Source organism: Ostrinia furnacalis, unplaced genomic scaffold, assembly GCF_004193835.3.
Source record: "Ostrinia furnacalis isolate ACB-3 unplaced genomic scaffold, ASM419383v2 OfSCF0312, whole genome shotgun sequence".
Classification (NCBI taxonomy): Eukaryota; Metazoa; Arthropoda; class Insecta; order Lepidoptera; family Crambidae; genus Ostrinia; species Ostrinia furnacalis.
Genome location: NW_021130551.1, coordinates 284968 through 293910, shown reverse-complemented (window position 1 = coordinate 293910; position 8943 = coordinate 284968).

Genomic DNA, 8943 nt, shown 5'->3' with positions numbered 1-8943 from the left:
ATATAATAATAATAATAATCATCATCATCATCATCATTTCAGCCATAGGACGTCCACTGCTGAACATAGGCCTCCCCCAATGCTTTCCATGTTGGTCGATTGGTAGCGTAGCCTGCGTCCAGCGCTTCCCTGCTACCTTTACGATGTCGTCGGTCCACCTTGTAGGTGGACGTCCCAATATAATAATAAAAAATAGATTAAATACAATTACCTCCATAAAACAAATGCTTCAGTGGCTCTTTAGTAAGCTATTCACTAGTGTGAATGAATAGAAGTAGTTAAGTGTAAAGTACATTAGTAAAGGTTATGCACTGCTCCAAGCGATTGAAAAGGGGCAAGTACAAGCCCTTTTCTTCCACTTATCCCTTTCTGGGAAGTATTAACACAACAATAAACAATAACTAGCTAAAACCTTATTTACGGTTACAAATCGGAAAGGATGAGAACCGCAATCGACTTTCTCTCACGTACATCTCTGATTGCGTAAGAGAAATCTAAACAATATTCGTTAACTATTTCCTTGGATGTAGTATCAATTATGTTGGTCAAAATAGTTGTTATTATTGATATTATGTATATCATAAGTAATTACCGCAAAAGTAATTTAAATAAAGCCGAGAAAGAAAGATTTAAGATCGCTTTAAAACTAAAATTGTGTTAGAACTGTTTACACCATTATTAAAAAAACATCAGATAAAGCTCTTAAAACGTTATTTTGACTTATAACCTTCATTTCATCGCATAACTAACATTATTTAAAAGAAAAGGAAAAATAGTTTCAAACCTACTTTCTTAATTTTTCTTTGAGAACTTTCAATTATTTTTCGAATGATTTAAAATTTTGAATTTGGAATCGAATATTCCTTTCATTTTAACTTGATGAAACTGGCAGCTGGGCTATCAAATAAAAAAACTAAACAAATTGAATGCTAAATAACCCCAATAAATGAACACAAATATTTGCGAACATTGAAATCCGCAATCTGCCATCACGGCTGTAGACGCCAACGTTTAGAAAGCTTACATAATTAATTACAATATGGCGTGAAATGACGGCGCGCGCGCAGGCACGTAGCTGGGATCTGATAAAATTCGAAATTGAATTGTCAATAATTGAGGGGGGTGCGCTCGGACGTGGTGGGAATAGAACCTATGTTTGCAGTTTTGCACCAATAGAAACTGGCAAATGGGCACTTATAGCACTCAAAACTAACGGCCCATGGGATAGCAAGGTTCTGCAAGGACACTTAAAATTATAGCACGCAGAATTGACGGCCCATGGGGTAGCAAGGTTCTAGAATGGAGGCTAAACGTGCCAGCAAGCGTAGCGTGGGAATCATCGACAGATGACCACATAAAGCGCTGCGCTAGCGCTGGATGCAGGTCGCTATCAACTGCACAACTACAGGCCATAGCAATTGTGAAGAAACACTGAGCTTTTCCACGTTTGGCCTCGTTCGATTTGTCTTAACAAGTACCTACTCAAGACCAAAGTACAAGTACCTGTTAAGACAAATCTAGTGAGGATCTAATCTGATCATGGAGCCAGAAGGTGGCCATAACTATTATTTTAAAGTTTTTATTGAAATTTTAAACATAGATACTATACAAAATGATGGTTTCTATTGGCGCATTGGTACAGTCAGTGGGAATAGTGTTACCTAGGCTCGGTCAGGTGGGAAGATGCTCGTGGGTTTATCAAGAGAGATCTAGACGCATGCGCATGACGTATACGTTTAGATTGACGAGGGTTTGTAAGGAACAATGTTGCTGGCCGTGATTAGAAGTAAAAGTCTACAAGTTTTTTAATAATAATAATATAAGTTAAAACAATAACATATTTTACTACATTAGTGAGTTTCAACTCACAATATTTCTTAAGTGAAGACTTAGGCTGAGTGGCATCACTATAACTTTAACCGGAACATTAACCGGTTTTTTGTATAAAGTTTGTGTTATAGTTAAAGTAAGATGATGCAATCCAATGTTATTCTGCCAATTTTTTAATACGTTTTATTTTTCAAAATGCTATTACATCCATTTATCTATGTATTGAATTTCTACTTTTTTACTGTGTGCCTATCCATAAACCATTAAACGTTTTTTCCTATTTCTAACCTTCACACAGACTTTAATCATACCATAATGGGCCGGCGCGCGCTGATCAAAAAGCGCGTATTTTGTAATTAATAACTTTTAGCGCGCCTTATTGTGTGGCCAGCTATTATGTGCGATTTATACAGCTACGATACTGGATGCGTTATGCTAGGGTGGCCACGCTTTGAGTAAATGTGGGATAATTTGGATATTTAAACTGTCTTTGATAGTTTGTGATTGGTAGAGTTATAGTAGAGCTACGAAACTTTACTATACATATTTCTTAATTTCCTTCATTTGAGACAAAATAAATGACGTCCACTGCTAGATAAAAGCCCCCTAAGGATCGTATGCTTCTCGCATCCAGGTGCTTTTTGCGATATTCATTAGATCGTAGGCCCACTGGTATGTGATGGCATTTTTAAAAAAATCAGGCAATGTAGAGTTTTTTTCCTAAACTGACTTAATGAACAGCTAATGGGCTTCCCTATCTTCTATTATGAGGTGAATTACATAGTAAATCTCCACGTCCAACTTTTATTAACTAAAGCGTGGTCACCCTACTTGCGGCGGTAACCCGCACTCTATGGTTTTGCGATAATAACTTTATGATGTTAATTATTTTATGGGCAACCGTGTTCAACGGTGAATTGTTACGGGGCTGTGCTATAGCGCCATTTTGTTTAATTGAGGGTTCAAACTTTGTACAGTTACTGTGAAATTTGTTCTTTATTACATAAAACTATTTAAATTATCTATCGTCTGATAGTGTAGTAAGAGGTAGTGAATCCTTTTTTACCCGACTGCGCCAGAAGGTGGGTTTTGTTTTGTAATGTCATTTACCGTTACTCAAAACTTTGATTTAATCAGCATTAATTACTTTTTTACAAATTCAAGGAAGCAAAAATATCCTTCAAAAGGAAAAATTCTTGCTGTATATCAAAGTCAGGGAAAAATGCATTCAACAAATACTTTGTCAGGGACTTGCGGTAAAAATAACATGAAGGGCTTGATTTGTGTAAAATAAAGGTTGCTATAAAAGGTACATAATTATTGTAAAAGCCGAGAAAATCGAGCACAAACTCATATTTTGACGAATATTTTACTAGTTTTAAACAATCAGTGCATCGATATAATCGAATATTTCATTGATTTTAAAAGAACTCAAGGATTATTTAAAATCAAACGTGGATTGTAATGAAGCCTTGTACCAGTTAGGTATGCATCAAGAAGACCCAAGATTAACTTGTGCAAGTCTGGACTATTAGTTAGTCTCCGGCAATCATGGCGGACAGTTAATCTATGTCATAATCTCGTTTAAACCTTCTGTCAACATACGCCATCTCTACGGCAACAGAGTTTCAATCAGCAGCAGCACCACATAAAAAAACAAATAAATAAATGACGTGCAATTTACTAGATTGCCATTTGTTATCTCAAAAGAAACAACAAATACCTATTAATGAAATTTTTGCAAAGGCATTGGTGAGTTGAGTTGCACCCCCTTGCTTTAACCGTAACTATAATCATAACCAGTCATTTTATATGGAGTTTGACAGATATTAAAGTAAAATAGTGCAACCGCAGGAGAACCAAAGTGACCGATATAGCTCGTAGAATTGCTAAAATCATGTATCAGTGGGCGGGGCATATAGCTCGTAGAGACGATGGCCGTTGGGGCAGAAAATTTCTTGAGTAGCGACCACGGGCTGGANTAACAGACAGACAGACAGACAGACAGACAGACAGACAGACAGACAGACAGACAGACAGAGTTACTTTCGCATTTATAATATTAGTTGGGATTAGTTGGGATTGAATTTCTACTTTTTTACTATGTTCCTATCCATAAACCATTAACCGTTTTTTCCTATTTCTAACCTTCACGCAGACTTTAATCATACCATAATGGGCCGGCGCGCGCTGATCAAAAAGCGCGTATTTTGTAATTAATAACTTTTAGCGCGCTTTATTGTGTGGCCAGCTATTATGTGCGATTTATACAGCTACGATATTGGATGCGCTATGCTAGGGTGGCCACGCTTTGAGAAAAAAATAGTGATAATTTGGCTTTGATAGTTTGTGATTGGTGGAGTTGTAGTAGTTGGGCTACGAAGCTTTACCATACATATTTCTTCATTTGCTTCGTTTGAGCCAAATGGCTGCCCCTGCTGGATATAAGACTACCTCAAGTTTTTCTAAAACGACCGGTCGTATGCTGCCCGCATCCAGATGCTTTTCGCGACCTTCATTAAATCTTCGGTCCAGTGGTTAGAAATGACATTTAAGAAAAATCAGGCAATTTAGAGTTTTTTTCCTAAACTGACTTAATGAAAAGTTAATGGGCTTCCCTATCTTCTATTATGAGGTGAATTACATAGTAAATCTCCACGTTCAACTTTTATTAACTAAAGCGTGGTCACCCTACTTGCGGCGGTAACCCGCACTCTATGGTTTTGCGATAATAACTTTATGATGTTAATTATTTTATGGGCAACCGTGTTCAACGGTGAATTGTTACGGGGCCGTGCTATAGCGCCATTTTGTTTAATTGAGGGTTCAAGCTTTGTACAGTTACTGTGAAATTTGATCTTCATTACATAAAACTATTTAAATTATCTATCGTCTAATAGTGTACTCGTAGTAAAAAGTAATGAATCCTTTTTTACCCGACTGCGCCAGAAGGAGGGCTTTGTTTTGTAATGTCATTTACCGTTACTCAAAACTTTGATTTAATCAGCATTAATTACTTTTTTACAAATTCAAGGAAGCAAAAATATCCTTCAAAAGGAAAAATTCTTGCTGTATATCAAAGTCAGGGAAAAATGCAGTCAACAAATACTTTGTCAGGGACTTGCGGTAAAAATAACATGGATTGCTTGATTTGTGTAAAATAAAGGTTGCTTTATAAGCTACATAAAATTATTATAAAGGCCGAGAAAATCGAGCAAAAACTCATATAAATAAATAAATATTTTGACGAATATTTTACTACTTTTAAACAATCGGTGAATCGATACAATGGAATATTTTATTGTACTTCATACTTTAAAAGAAGTCAACGATTTAATTATTTAAATTGATTTTTAAAGAACTCAAGGATTATTTAAAATCAAACATGGATTGTAATGAAGCCTTGTACTAGTTAGGTATGCAGCAAAGAAGACCCAAGATTAACTTGTGCAAGTCTGGACTATTAGTTAGTCTCCGGCAATCATGGCGGACAGTTAATCTATGTCATAATCTCGTTTAAACCTTCTGTCAACATACGCCATCTCTACAGCAATAGAGTTTCAATCAGCAGCACCACATAAAAAAACAAATAAACAAATGACGTGCGATTTACTAGATTGCCATTTGTTATCTCAAAAGAAACAACAAATATTAATGAAATTTTTGCAAAGGTATTGGTGAGTTGAGTTGCACCCCCTTGCTTTAACCGTAACTATAATCATAACCAGTCTTTTTTATATGGAGTTTGACAGACATTAAAGTAAAATCGTGCAACCGCAGGAGAACCAAAGTGACCGATATAGCTCGCAGAATTGCTAAAATCAAGTATCAGTGGGCGGGGCACATAGCTCGTAGAGACGATGGCCGANACGTGCAATTTCGGCAATTTACGAATTACGACGCATGTTACCGTAATTACATTTGAATCAAAAGTAGCGTAAATCACATGTAAATTGCTTAATTATATTAAACCATGCTACAAGCTGTGAACCAGAATTCAAATGTAGAACTAAGTACGTCCATAAATCATAGCGTCTAATTTTGCTTCAATTCAGTTTGATTTTAGATTATATGCCAGTTAAAAGGTAATAACTTTTTAATGAAGCGATTAATGATTACCTTTGTAAACTATTTACATCTTAATTTTGTTAATTTAAAGCAAAATACGATGCAAGTTCCGATAAGGTACTCAAGTAAATAGTAAAATATTTCTATGTTTTACTAAGACTTGTCAATCAACCACGTGATTTATTCTTTACAATGTTACGGTGTGGTAGTTTTATTATAACGTTTGCGTCATAAATTTTAACTGTGTGAAGGATGCTTAGCCAGGTGAGACTTTATAATATTGACTATCATTGGCTTAGAAAACTCAAGACATCTGCTAGAAAAGTAAAAACATTATTTTTATTTACATCTCTCCTTGTCCCGTTTTTATTTGGTGGATGATCATTATTATACTTATAATAGACAAAACCCTTCATTCTGAGCATATTTTTTGCATAATCAATCAAAGTAACTCTCAATCATTGAGCTGTGCAGTCCACCATAATAAAACCAAAAGAATTACCATAACCATGCAAATCTTAAACCGGCTTAAAATGAAATCAGTCTTAAACGCCACCTTGCAGACCTATTAAGGATTTGCCTCACTGCATGCGTTCTGCGGCCTGCGGTCAGGTCAAAGTGAACGCAGCCCGCGTCATGGAACAACACTGTCAGTCAGGACAACGGTCTGCAGTCCGAGCAAGGCAATCCGTTAGCATTGCGGTTTGCGTTCTCTGCTCGTGCTCGGACGGTCAGATCGCATCGATACAATAGAGAACGACAATACTATTTATACATAACGCGGGCTTCAATTTGACCTTACATTTTGGTTTGGTCTCACACTTGGTTTTACATTTTGATAACTTATAATAATTGTCAGTCATTGTACCTATTACTATCCACTTTCTATCTATCTACAGGGTGGAATTTTGTAATGCCACCTGGAGGGAAAGTACTCTTAATACTGTAAATAGAAAATTTTACTCAAAGGAAACATTCCTTAGTTTAGGAAAAGAAATAGAACTGCATTCAAAGACTTCTAAAAATTTTCTTGTAACACCCGGGAGTCGAACCAACAAAAATTTGTTAAAAATTACACCCTGTATTTTTATTGCATCGATCGTTAGGGTTAAGTATAAGGATGAAATCTCTCTAACAAACTTGATAAATGAAAAACCATGAAATTTTAAATTATTTACAGAAAAGTGGCATTACAAAATTCCACCCTGTATACCTGACCGCAGACCGCAAAACAGATCCAGTGTAGCAGATCCTTAACGATTTAGCACGGGAGCTCTGCTCTACCACTGTCACGCTCAAAGGAAACTATTTGTTAGGTAAATAAAATAATTATACGTCGGACCGACGCGAATGCGCGCCATCACTCGCGCGCAGCCTCTGATATATCAATGTAATGTGGGTTATTTATAGCATCCTTGATGGACGCCGTAATAAGGACCTAGGGGAGTTTTCTATATTTTTCTGTTGTAATAATAGGCTTAGTCAAAAATGGTTGATGTTACAGTAAACGTATTAGGCCTTTCTTGTGCGGATACGAAAACTTAACTACAAGAGTTATTTTCAAAGTCAAATTCAAATTCAAAATATTTATTGCTTACTAAGTGACAATTTGTAATGGTGTGAATTACATAATATACAGGAGCTTAGAAACTTAGTTACCTGAGTGGTATCGCAATGGAACGAAAATGTAGGAGCTTTCATGTTGCATTTTTTCATGTGGATTCATGTTTGTTGGATTTGGCTACAAAACACTTTTAAAAAGGTGAAAAGTTTTTTATCTTCACGTTTCGACTTTTTTCAGTTTCTTACATACATATTACATACACTCGAAAAACATAACCCTCCTTCTGGCGCAGTCGGGTAATAAATGCTATAGTTGCTCTTACTAGTGAATGAATAGAAGTAAGTGTAAAGTGCATTAGTAAAGGTTATGCACTGCTCCAAGCGATTGAAAAGGGGCAAGTACGAGCCCTTTTCTTCCACATAGGTATCCCTTTCTTGGAAGTATTAACACAACAATAAACAATAACATGCTAAAACCTTATTTACGGTTACAAATCGGAAAGGATGAGAACCGCAATCGACTTTCTCTCACGTACATCTCTGCTTGCGTAAGAGAAATCTAAACAATATTCGTTAACTATTTCCTTGGATGAAGTATCAATTATGATTGTTGGTCAAAATAGTCGTTATTATTGATAATAATATCATAATCATAAGTAATTACCGCAAAAGTAATTTAGATAAAGCCGAAACAGAAAGATTTAAGATCGCTTTAAAAACTAAAATTGTGTAAGAACTGTTTACACAATTATTAAAAAAACATCAGATAAAGCTCTTANGCAACCGCAGGAGAACCAAAGTGACCGATATAGCTCGCAGAATTGCTAAAATCAAGTATCAGTGGGCGGGGCACATAGCTCGTAGAGACGATGGCCGATGGGGCAGAAAATTTCTCGAGTGGCGACCACGGGCTGGAAGACATAGCTGAATGCGGGACCGTTCACTGTGGAAAACAGGGGAGGCCTTCTTCCAGCAGTGGATGTCATTTGGCTGAAACGAAGGAACGAAGTGCAACCCAGCCTAAGGCTGCGTTTCCACCAGAGATGTGCGAGGATGCATAGCGAAGGACGTGTTTGTAAAGAACCAATAGAATCGCTTCATTTACCTCGCCTCGGTAAATGAAATAAGCGTCTTGTCGTTTTAATTGAATACTTTACATTTATAGGAAGTTAAGTCACATTGGACTAATTAATTCATGCCTATTCACGTCAGCAATCTCCTGCACTCTAAAAACTGTTCCCGAAATCTTCCTCGTTCAGCTTAGAGCCTACGTCATCCACCTCCATTGCACCTCAACCCAATCCTGACCCGTGTTTCTCCATCGAGCAATTACACGCGTCCGCTCCGTCGATCATCTTACGCCAAACGAGAACATTAAGCGTCAAATTAAATCCCTAGAACATTTCCATTGGTACATAGGTATCGCAAAGTACAAAATAATAACATACCTGTTATGTAGTAACTCACAGGGTACACCGGAGC